General features: G+C 47.5%; 2 non-coding genes across 2 annotated transcripts; both read right to left on the reverse strand.

Moving 5' to 3' along the window:
• Window positions 1–7,383: 7,383 nt before the first annotated feature.
• Window positions 7,384–7,458, reverse strand: Trnas-cga (transfer RNA serine (anticodon CGA)). Its single transcript has one exon. It is a non-coding gene; the product is annotated as a tRNA-Ser (tRNA).
• Window positions 7,459–7,985: 527 nt separating this feature from the next.
• On the reverse strand, window positions 7,986–8,060 carry Trnas-cga (transfer RNA serine (anticodon CGA)). Its single transcript has one exon. It is a non-coding gene; the product is annotated as a tRNA-Ser (tRNA).
• Window positions 8,061–12,495: the final 4,435 nt, after the last annotated feature.

Here is a 12,495-nt window from a genome sequence, read left to right on the forward strand (position 1 = left end):
ATGTGCCATACCTGACAGTGCACCAAGAACTGATGCAGAACCCCGCGAATGGAACTAACCTGCCATGCTGATTGAACTATGGGAGGCAGAGCATCTGAGCTCATGTAAATACACACATGGCAATATCCTCAGCATGTGGGTGGCACAGGTGGCTAACGACTGAGGTCATGAGGACTTTTGGCACAGAGCACCAAGCTTGTCTGTGGCGGTATAGCTCTGTGGAAACACTGGCCTGCTCCACTTACAAGCAAACACTTTGGTCAGCAGGTCTGCACTTATGACACGACATGTGCACCCCCCATGGCAGGTTTCTGAACTATGCCACTGCTCTACCCATGCCATCTCATCTGTCACCATTGCAACATCCACTAGCATAGATACTAAACATGCCAAGTTGTTGTTTCCATTTTATGCACAATATTTCTGCTGTACACCTAGACTACTGCCTGCGACACAGGCACCAACCATACAGTTATGCTCTGCAGGTTGCTGAAGCTACGGTGCACTAATAATACTACCCCTGTGATTGAACAAAAATCATCCAACATCAATAGAAGTATTCCGAATTATTTTCAACTGAACCATTAGCAGCCACCAGGGTACTGCATGGTCGAAAATAGCACTGCCATTGTTGCACTACCTCGCTTCCTTGAGAAGGTATTCTTCTCCTGTACGAACTTTCTGCAGTGAGTTCACATTTCAGGCTTACCGGCTGTGATTAGCAGTTCATAAATCAAAGTTCACATCGTCAAGTCAACAAGGAGTATCATCTCACCGCAGTGTCAATGGACTGCAACCATCTCGCTGAACTACATCTCAACTGTCCCCGACCTATCACCTCACTGGACCTCGTCTCAGGCATTTTTGAGCTACCACCTCACTGGACCTCGTTTCAATTCAGTCTCGAGCCACTGCCTGGCTGGACTATATTTTCAAACTATCCTCAAGCAGCCTACGGCTCACAGCCAACCATGGCCTAATGGACTTGACTTTGCCTTTGTAAGAACATTCCCATGCAACATCAGTGAACAAGTGAACCAAGTAGTGCAAACTCATGTCCCAAGGAATGGTGTTACTGTATTCCTCCCACTAGACTCAACAATGATTGTTGCTACCTGGGAACTTCAATTGCAGTCGCAAACACCAGAAGGGTGACGGTAATTGGCTTACAGATTAGTTGGTTGGATTAAAAGAGGGGGAAAAGGACCAAACTACAAGGTCATCAGTCCTTTGTTCTGAATAAAACAATGCCAAAAGTGTGAGAATAAAACAAATGAGACTGACAACTCAAAACGGCATGAAAGAAAAATCGCAAGAATGATAAAGGACAACAAACATGTAAATGGACAAAAGGGGACAAGAAAACCACAGAAACGCAAGAAATGAGATGAAGAGATTAAAACAAGAAAGCAGATTACCATGGCTGGCTGACCATGAGAATAAAAAGAATAAACCAGCCACTCTGCAACACATTAAAACCTCCATCCTAGAAGCACTAGGGTGGAGGACACAGAGGGGCAAAGGACATGCACTAAAACTTAGATCAAATGGTAAAACCCACCTTCACGAATAAAATGTAAAACTAAATAAGCCGATGAGGCGTTGTCAGATAAAATTAGCGGCAACGAGTCTGGTAACCCAAGATTTCGTTGCTGTGCAGTCAAATTAGGACACTGCACCAGAATATGGGCCACTGACAACCGGGCGTCGCCCTGACACTCAGGTGGGTCTTCACGACGCAGGACATAACTGTGGGTCGCCCAAGTGTGGCCAATTCGGAGCCGGCAGAGAACCACAGAGTCCCTGCGAGAGGCCCGCATGGAGGACTGCCACACATTCGTAGTCTCCTTAATGGCACACAGTTTCTTGTGCATACTGAGACTATGCCATTCCGCCTCCCAAAGCCGAAAAAACATGGCGATGTAAAAATGAATGCAGGTCAGTTATTGGAATGCCTATCTCCATAAGCTGTTTCTGTGTAGCCTGTTTGGCCAGCCTGTCAGCAAGTTTGTTGCCTGGGATTACAATGTGTCCTGGGGTCCACACAAACACCACTGAATGACCAGACCATTCCAGGGCATAGATGCACTCCTGGATGGTTGCTTCCAAAGGATGACAAGGGTAGCACTGGTTGATAGCTTGTAGGCTGCTCAAGGAGTCAGTACACAGAAGAAACGACTCCCCAGAGCATGAACAGATGTGCTCAGGAGCATGAGATATAGCCACCAGCTCTGTGGTGAAAACACTTCCACCATCGGGCAAGGATTGCACTGTTAAATATGTCCTCCACGGACATACATGAAGCTGACGTGTCCATCAGCCATTGAGCTGTCGGTGTAAATCACTTCATCGCCTCGGTACAAGTCAACAATCGAGATGAAGTGACAGTGGAGAGCCGCGGGGTGAACTGAGTCCTTTGGGCCACGTAAAAGGTCCAGGTGAAGCCACAGCCTAGGTGTACACCATGGAGGTGTACGCGACTGGACCTAGTATAAGTGATAAAGGAAAGGACTCCAGTTCAGATAGAAGGGATCAGACACGAACTGCAATTGTAAGCCCTGACCTGGGCCGCTGATGCGGGAGACGAACCGCCGTGGGTGGGAATAGGAGGCTGTAATTTGGATGCGCAGGAGAACTATGAACGTGTGCAACATAACTGGCAAGCAGTTGTGCACACCTGACCTGCAATGGAGGAACTCCAGTCTCCGCAAGGACGCTGGTCACTGGACTCGTCCTAAAAGCTCCTGTCGCTAGTCAAATGCCACAGTGGTGCACTGGGTTGAGTAAATGCAATGCCGAGGGCTCCACCGAACCATAAACCAGACTTCCATAGTCAAAGCGGGATTGAACAAGAGCTCTGTATAGCTGCAGCAGCGTAGAGCGATCTGCACCCCAGTTGGTGTTGCTCAGGCAGCAGAGGGCACTGAGGTGCTGCCAGCACTTCCGCTTAAGCTGACGAAGGTGAGGAAGCCACGTCAATTGGGTGTCGAAAAACAGTCCTAAAAATCAATATGTCTCTGCTACAGTAAGGAAATTGTCAGTAAGGTAAAGTTCTGGTTCTGGATGAACAGTACAATGCCGACAGAAGAAACTACTTTGCAGCCAAAAACTGAAAGCCGTGGGCTAGAGCCCATGACTGCACCTTGTGGGTGGCTCCCTGTAGGCACCGCTCAGCAACACCAGTACTGGTGGAGCAGTATGAAATGCAGGATTCGTATGCACACAGAGAGAGTGAGATGGGCGGCCCTACAGCCGCTGCTAGACCATTAATGGCCACTAAAAATAGAGATAAACTCAATACAGAGCCCTGCAGGACCTCATTCTCCTGGATATGTGGGGAACTATGGGAGGCACCAACTTGGACACGGAAAGTACGAAACATTACGAAATTCTGGATAAAAATTAGGAGCGGTACTCATATAATGTGCCAAGGATATGGTGTCGCCAAGTGGTGTCATACACTTTTCGTAAATCAAAAAAGACAGCAACAAGATGTTGGCATCTAGGAAAGGCTGTTCTGATGGCAGACTTGAGGGAAACTAGATTATCAGTGGTAGAGTGATCCAGGCAGAAGCTGCCCTGGCATGGAGCCAGTAGGCCACATGACTCCAGGACCCAACCCAACTGCCGACACACCATATATTCCAGCAGCTTATAAAGAACATTGGTGAGGCTGATGGGCCAATTGCTATCCACATCAAGCGGGTTTCTGCCGGGTTTGAGCACTGGTATAATGGTGCTCTCCCACCATTGCGATGGAAATACTCCATCACACCAAATATGGTTGAAGATCATGAGGAGATGTTGCTTGTAATCAGACGAGAGATATTTAATCACCTGACTGTGGATCCAATCGGGCCCAGGAGCTGTGTTGGGGCAATGTGCAAGGGCACTGAGGAGCTCCCGCTCTGTAAATAGGGCGTTATAGGGTTCACTGTGGCACGTATTTACCAAGAGGACTTTCTCCTCCATCCGCCATTTGAGAGAGCGAAAGGCAGGGGGATAATACTCCGACACAGAGGCGCAAGCACAGTGCTCAGCAAAGGGCTCGGCAATCATGTTTGCGTCGGTAGATAACATACCATTTATGTTAACACCAGAAACACCTGTTAGGGTCTGGTACCCAAAAACTTGTTTGATCTTAGCCCAGACTTGGGAAGGTGACGTATGGCACCGAATGGTCGACACGTATCTCTCCCAGCACTCCTGTTTCCGCCTTTTGATAAGCTGGCGAATGTGGGCACAAAGCCATTTAAAGGCTATGAGGTGCTGTAGGGAAGGGTGCTGCTTATGCCGCTGTAGAGCTCGCTGACGCTCCTTAATTGCCTCAGTGACTGCTGGCGATCACCAAGGGACTGTCTTTCACAGTGGGCACCCACAAAACGAGAGATTGCGTTTTCTGCTGCATAAACGATTGTGGTAGTCCCCTGCTCAACCATCACACTGATGTTACAATGTGGGGCAGGGTCAACAGTGACATCAGAGGTCAAAGTTTCCCAGTCCACCTCATTTAAAGCCCATCTGGGCAGGCGTCTGTGGGCCTGACGCTGAGGCAGTGACATGAAGATGGGGAAGAGGTCACTACCACGCAGGTCGTTATGTGCTTTTCAGTGGAGAGATGGAATAAGTCCTGGGCTGCAAATTGATAAATCAATGGCCGAGTAACTACCATGAGCCATACTGAAATGTGTGGTGGCTCCAGTATTTAAGAGGCAGAGGTTGAACTGAGACAGTAGTTTCAACATCTCTGCCTCGGCCAGTAAGCAAGGTGCCACCCCACAGAGGGTTACGGGTGTTAAAATCTCCCAAAAGTAGGAAAGGTTTAGGGAGTTGATCAATCAGTGCAGCTATTACATTCAGGGGTATTGCATCATCAGGAGGAAGATATACATTGCAGACAGTTATTTCCTGTGTGGTCCTTATTCTGACAGCCACAGCTTCGAGAGGGGTTTGAAGGGGCACAGTTTCACTACAGACTGAGTTTAGGACATAAACGCAAACTCCACCTGACACTTGACTGAAGTATCCCATATAGCTGTGGAGGGTAGGGGACCGCATTACCGCTGGGAACCACTTTTCCTGGAGGGCAATGCAGAAAGCAGGTATAAAGCTTAACAGTTGCCATACCTCAGCCAGGTGGTGGTAAAAACCACCGCAATTCCACTGATGGATGATGTTATCGTGAGGCTAGGAAGGCATGAAGCACACAAGAAGGCAGGTTATGACTCAGGGTCACCTGCTGCCTCTGACTGAGTATTTTTAGCCATTTCTATGGTAGATGAGGTATCAGTGAGATCCAGGGCCTCAGGGGACACTGAGATTTCCACCTCATCCGCAGGTGCCGAATTGGTAGGAAGTGGTGGTGTTTGGGCCACCGGAGGGTCCTTTTTCTTAGCAGACTTCTTTGTTTGCTTGCCCTCTCACTTCTCTTAGGGGCTTGCTGGGAGGACTTCTCCAAAGCAGCTTCAGGCACAGAGGAAGATGTGAGCTCTTTGTCCAGCAACTTTTTGCTCCTTGAGCCACTGGCGATGGTCCGCCACGGCACTAGTGGAGACCTTGTAAGGGAGGGCCCCAAGGGAACCCCTTCCGCACAAGAGGAGCCAGAGAAGGCTGTTGCTTCTCAGGCAGGGGGGAGGGGACTGGTATACCCTGCATTTGGGGGGGGGGGGGGCACTTGCTACCAAAGTAGGTGCTTTAGAGCTGTGGTGGAAGATTTGCCCCCTACCACCAAGGGCGTTGATGTATTCTGGTGGACCAGAGAGACCACTGTTCGTGGCACAGAGTAAGGAACCACTGGCCCTTGGGATGACGATGCTGATGTGGCTGCAGCGTATGTTGACGACAACCGAATGGGGTGTAATCTTTCAAATTTACGTTTAGCCTCTGTGTAAGTCAGCCAGTCCAGGGTCTGTACTCCATAATTTTCCACTCCTATTGGAGTACTGGGCAGTCTGGTGAGCACGGGGAGTGTTGCTCTCCACAGTTGATGCAAGTGGAAGGTGGTGCACATGGAGTATATGGCTGCAGTGGATGTCCACAGTCTCGACATGTGGCGCTGGAAGTGCAGCGGGAAGACATGTGCCAAAACTTCCAGCACTTAAAGGATCGCATAGGGGGAGGGACGTATGGTTTAACATCACAGCGGTAAACCATCACCTTCACCTTTTCAGGCAATGGATCACCCTCAAAGGCAAAGATGAAGGGACCAGTAGCAACCCTGTTGTTTTTGGGCCCCCTGTAATCGAGCAGCAGGACGAAATGAACATCCTGCCATTATAAACTGGTACAGAGCTCATCATCAGACTGCAAGAGGAGGTCTCGATGGAAAATAATACCATGGACCATGTTGAGGCTTTTATGGGGAGTGATGGAAACAGGAATATCAGCCAGCTTGTCACAGGTGAGTAACGCTCGGGATTGGGCTGGGAGTGCTGACTGAATCAAGACTGCACCTTTTGCATCTCAAGGTGTTCAATGAAAAAATGAGCTTCATCGGTGGAAAAAGAGTCTCCATCGGTTCTGCTACAGACTATAGTCTGAGGCAAATATAGCTCTCTCTGTTCTGTACCTCTATGTTCCTCCCATGGTGTAGCAAGGGAGGGAAACAATTTAGGGTCAAATGTGTCGGCATTGTATTCTATCTTTCCCTTCTTAGTGACTGCTGGTGTTGTACGGTCACCAGCGAGAGATGACTTGGTCCACTTCATTGTGGGTCATCCGCCCTGATGCCACCCACTCCCATCAGGGGCTCTTCCCACATGCGCCACCCAGCCACAGCAAAGGCCAACTGGCATGATGGCCATTGCTGGGAGTTCGGATGCCCCAGGAAGACAGGCATCTACTCCTTGGCATATGCAGGGAGTTTACAGCTCAGGCATCAGCAATGCGATCCCTGTGTTGTTAGGGGACTACTACCAAACGGGTCCATGATGGCCCCACCACAACGGAATGGATACCGTGCTGGATAATGGGTGCAGAGAAATCCAATATTGTCATGGGGGCAAAAGAGGACAGGAGACAACGGAAGAAGAGGACATACCCTGGAAAGTGTCATGACCCAAATTGTAGAATCACAGGTGGAGATGCAAAGCCATGACAAGAGATTCAGGAGATCGAATCTAAGGGCACTCATGCACCACGTAATGCATCCTTCCCCATATGGCCTGCACTTCTGTAGAATTTTGAAAATTGCAGGTCAAACCATAGAATGGGACCTGAACTCATAGGGCCGAAAAGTGAGAGACTCCTTTTATTCGCCTCTTATGAGAGGCAGGGATACCTCGGGCCTATTCTATCCCCTGGACCCGCAGGGGGGTGGCTTACGGATTACATCCCACAGGTGACTAGCACTTAGACTGAAACTTCCTGACAGATTAAAACTGTGTGCCAGGCCGAGACTCGAACTCGGGACCTTTGCCTTTCGCGGGCAATCGCTCTACCAACTGAGCTACCCAAGCACGACTCACGCCCGGTACTCACAGCTTTACTTCTGCCAGTACCTCGTCTCCTACCTTCTAAACTTTACAGAAGCTCTCCTGCGAACCTTGCAGAACTAGCACTCCTGAAAGAAAGGATATTGCGGAGACATGGCTTAGCCACAGCCTGGGGGATGTTTCCAGAATGAGATTTTCACTCTGCAGCGGAGTATGCGCTGATATGAAACTTCCGGACAGATTAAAACTGTGTGCCAGGCCGAGGTTCGAACTTGGGACCTTTGCCTTTCGCGGGCAAGTACTCTACCAACTGAGCTACCCAAGCACAACTCACGCCCGGTACTCACAGCTTTACTTCTGCCAGTACCTCGTCTCCTACCTTCCAAACTTTACAGAAGCTCTCCTGCGAACCTTGCAGAACTAGCACTCCTGAAAGAAAGGATATTGCAGAGACATGGCTTAGCCACAGCCTGGGGGATGTTTCCAGAATGAGATTTTCACTCTGCAGCGGAGTATGCGCTGATATGAAACTTCCGGACAGATTAAAACTGTGTGCCAGGCCGAGGTTCGAACTCGGGACCTTTGCCTTTCGCGGGCAAGTGCTCTACCAACTGAGCTACCCAAGCACGACTCACGCCCCGTCCTCACAGCTTTACTTCTGCCAGTACCTCGTCTCCTACCTTCCAAACTTTACAGAAGCTCTCCTGCAGGAGGTCCCGAGTTTGAGTCTCGGCCTGGCACACAGTTTTAATCTGTCAGGAAGTTTCATATCAGTGCACACTCCGCTGCAGAGTGAAAATCTCATTCTGGAAGCACTTAGACTGTCAAACTTTTTGTGTTTGCCCTGTGTAGCCTTCCATACGACTTTGGATGTTTGCTGATTTCTCACTGTGTACATGTGCTCTCAATGCCCACTGACGCAGCCACTGCTGCCTCAGGAATTCATGGCCCACCTTTCTCATATGACTGTAACAGTACTTCATGGCCTGCACGATTTACCTTGACGCTGAACAAAAAAAACTTTTTTCTCCTCACCTACTCCTCTGCTCCCACCCATAGTGCTCATTGGTTCCTCAACACTGATGCAGACCTTGCTACCCTGTTCTACATTCCTTTAAAGGACTAACTCAATGTCTATTATGACATTTTTTGTGCTTATACACGCACAACACACTCCATCATCCTTTGAGTGGCTCTTCTACTCATCGCTAGTCTTCAGTGAATTAACATACACTACCGGCACCTATGCCACAAGCACCACGGCTGCCAGTCCTGCTACAGCTAGCCCCATCATTGCCAGCAATCTGCTGCTCCATTCCACACCACAGAGCCCACACACTTCCAGCCTGGCTCTCGCAGGCCTTCTACCTCTGATGTGCCTGCCCACTACCCATCTTTGTCAGGTCTCTTATGCACCACTCTACAGGATCTTACAGGCTTCCCCTGTCATCCAACTCCCCTTCTTCCCAGAAAGACCACGTGCCTCACACTCTTTGACTGTTTTCAGACAAGCAACATTGCAATGCACAGCACGCCTTCTGATGATCCATGCCCTAAACAGCCCCTACTGGGTTGACTCCCCAGGAAACCTCACACTAATGGTACCAATTGCAGCCAACAGGACTTCTTGTGGTCAGAGGGCTACAGCCGTTCCTCATCTGCCCTACCTCTTGGCCTCATGTTGTGTATTCCTGGAAATTTCAACACAAACCTGGGCCATGCTGTGTCCTGCCTTCATTGTCACCCATCAACCTTCCACAACGATTGCTATATCCGCGAGAAGCATGTTCAAAAAACAGGAGAGTAACGGTGACGGCACAAGGCGGGAAGACTGTCTGTGGACAGGACTCAGACTCGTGCCACAGTCGAGCAGCAGGCCTTACCAAATGGTGGACATAGCACAACAAGAGCAAGTCAATAACAAACTAAGCAACAACAAAGTGCAATGAACTTTTGACACAACGCTGTCAACAGGCTAAGTACACACCACAATCCAAATTGAGACCAAACAGGAAAACCAGTACCAAAGCAAAGTCGTTGACGAGTAGTCAGTAGTAGGCGGAGTAGTAACAAATACTATCAGACGAAATACACAACTGACTGAGCGGTCAGGTATGGCGGTATTTATGCCAGCCACGAGGGACACTATTGACCGGTGTATCATGTGGCGAGATGGTGGCGCACTCACTATGCAAGTGCAGTGCTGCAGCAACACTGCCCTCTACTGTCCATCAAGATCCATTTGCTCTGGCGGGCATTCAACTTCCACACAGCCTGACAGCAGAACAACATCACATCCTTGTCGCCTTCCCCAGTGACTACGTCAATCTTCCCAGATGATGACACTGCACATCTCGCTTTTTCAGCGAAGATTGCTTATGGTACCTTGGTTCCAGACAAGTCGTTTAATATCTCAACTAGAAAAAAGAAGTTGCTTAATTCTGACGATTGTTTATTTGGGCCAAAGTAGTCAATGGCATTGTAAAATTAAGATTGAGATGATGATGTTTGGTTTGGTTTGTGGGGCGCTCAACAGCGCGGTTATCAGCGCCCGTACAATTTCCCAACCTTTGCGCAGTCCAATTTCGCCACTTTCCTGGATGATGATGAAATGATGAGGACAACACAAACACCCAGTCATCTCGAGGCAGGTGAAAATCCCTGACCCCGCCAGGAATCAAACCCGGGACCCCGTGCTCGGGAAGCGAGAACGCTACCGCGAGACCACAAGCGGCGGACAAATTAAGATTGAGTTGACTGTATGTTGTATTATAGACAGTAAATGTTTACTTTCTTACCTCTTGTTTTGCTCCTGCCACTTTCCGTCTCAGCCAGACCCATCAATCACACCACATCTGAGCTGCTTGTCTTTCGGCTAAGCTCCCTAGGTTCATGCCTCCAGCATTGCAAGCACCCATCCCAGGAACTGCTTCCTGAATCCCAGAATGCCTCCTCTTTTCAGATATCACATCACCAAGATGGTTCTGCCATCTTTCCTTTGGGGCGGTTGCTGTATCCCCAATCCCCAGGCTATGGTCTGCAACATAGCCATCAACCATACATTCATGTACTGTGGGTAACCAAAAGTCCATCCCACTAATGATGCTACCTGTGGAGATCAAATGAAAATAGCCTGACATCAATAAAAATAAGCCAGGTTATTTTCAACTCAATCTTAAGTAATCACCATGCACTGTTTGGCACCAGTTTTGCTGCCAGTGGTGTAAGCATTGCCACAAACAATGCTATCATCATCGTACTATCTCGCTTATGCAATCCATGTGCCCCTGGAGTGTCAAGCCAGATTCTTTTGCTGGGTAGTTATTTACTTCGCCGCCGAACTGGTCTGTAGAGAGTTCGCAGTCTGGGCTTATACCTGCAGCATATAGCAGCTCATCAATTAGAGTTCACGCCACCAAGAAAACGAGGCATATCTCATTAAAGCATCCATAGTATGCAACGATCTTCAAGCTACCACCTCTCTTGATCTCATCTCCAATGCCCTGAAGTCTACTACCTTGTTTCAACTTGTCCTTGAGCCACCGCATTGTTGGACTCATTATCTTCAACCCATCCTTGAGCAGCTCACACATATCTACAGCCTACAGACTTCCCATCTTAGCCGTCTTGACATGATCTATGGAACACAATGATGAATGTATTTCCAATTTTTTTTTTGAGCGTATTAAGTCATGTAAGTCATGAAACAGCTTATAGAAATGTTTCACTCTTGACTGATGAGGAGAAAGGAAAAACGAGTAAAAAATTCAGTCTGAGATTTTTACAGCTGGAAACACACACTTATTTTGCTTTTGAGAATTCCTTAGTTAACCTTGGAAGTTAGGTTGGCTACTGCTTTTAATGAATGCATTCTGATTTAACCAGCAGCTTAACATTATTGGACTTACCTCTGCAAAACTGCTGTTGGTTTAAAATCCACAAACGATTGTTATTCATCAAAAAACAATGTGTGTGTGTGTGTGTGTGTGTGTGTGTGTGTGTGTGTGTGTGTGAGAGAGAGAGAGAGAGAGAGAGAGAGAGAGAGAGAGTTGTTGCTGTTTCTCTAATATTACTTTTAACTTGAAGAACGATTCCAATGCTGGTCTGTTGTAAAGTTACCCAGTTGTCCCTATAGAGGTCAAACAGTTCCCAGAAATGAATTGTTTGATTTCCATGGGGGCAGCTGGGTAACTTTACAGATCAGCATTGAAAGTCTTGATCTAGATGTTAAATTAACGAATGCTGACAAAGCCAAATCTGAAGTACACAAGTGAAAGTTGTGTTGAGAGATGAGGCAACTCATGCTGGAAACCTATATGCTACTGTGGTTACAAATATTGCACAGTAATAAAAATATTTATTTATGCTTGGATCATTTTGTTTCCTGGTGTGGACAAGCCACATCTAAAGATGTGTAAACATAATGGACAAATAGTCTGAAGACAGCATGCTGCTATGAACAACAAGGCAATATTATTTGTCTCTCTCCTGGACTTACTATTAACACAATAATACAGAAAAAAGTTAATGTTTTAACAATGTATGGATGACATCAATACCTAGCGATGTTATTCTCTACAGATGCATCACATCAAACAAGAAAGCTCTGATTTATAGTAGACGGTACTGGGAAGATAAGAGAAAAAACTCATCTCACATTAGTTATCATTTTAGAATCTGTGAACCACATGGTGCCGAGAGTGACATGGAAATAGACAACATGCATAAGTTGTGCTCTCTTGCTGCTCTTTTCTCCTAGCTATTGGCTTGTACAGGAACACTCTAAAGCTCCCTTCACATTTTTCAATCTTACGAAATTCAGATGCACTATCATTTCTTGAGATAGGAAGAAGAGAAAAGCAAGTTAGCATTTGTAACTAAATGTGTGACACTATGCATGCATGTAGAGAAAGGAGGAGTCCTGGGTAGAATACAAAAAATGGATGTACAAAAGGTAACCATTCATCATATAGCTGAGCTGTTGAACAATTGACAAACACACAGAGCCTTCACAGAAGTCATGTCGTGTACTACCTCTGCTATAACTTTTGCATTGCCTTTA

The sequence above is a fragment of the Schistocerca cancellata genome, chromosome 8 (genome assembly GCF_023864275.1).
Source record: "Schistocerca cancellata isolate TAMUIC-IGC-003103 chromosome 8, iqSchCanc2.1, whole genome shotgun sequence".
In the NCBI taxonomy this organism is placed as follows: Eukaryota; Metazoa; Arthropoda; class Insecta; order Orthoptera; family Acrididae; genus Schistocerca; species Schistocerca cancellata.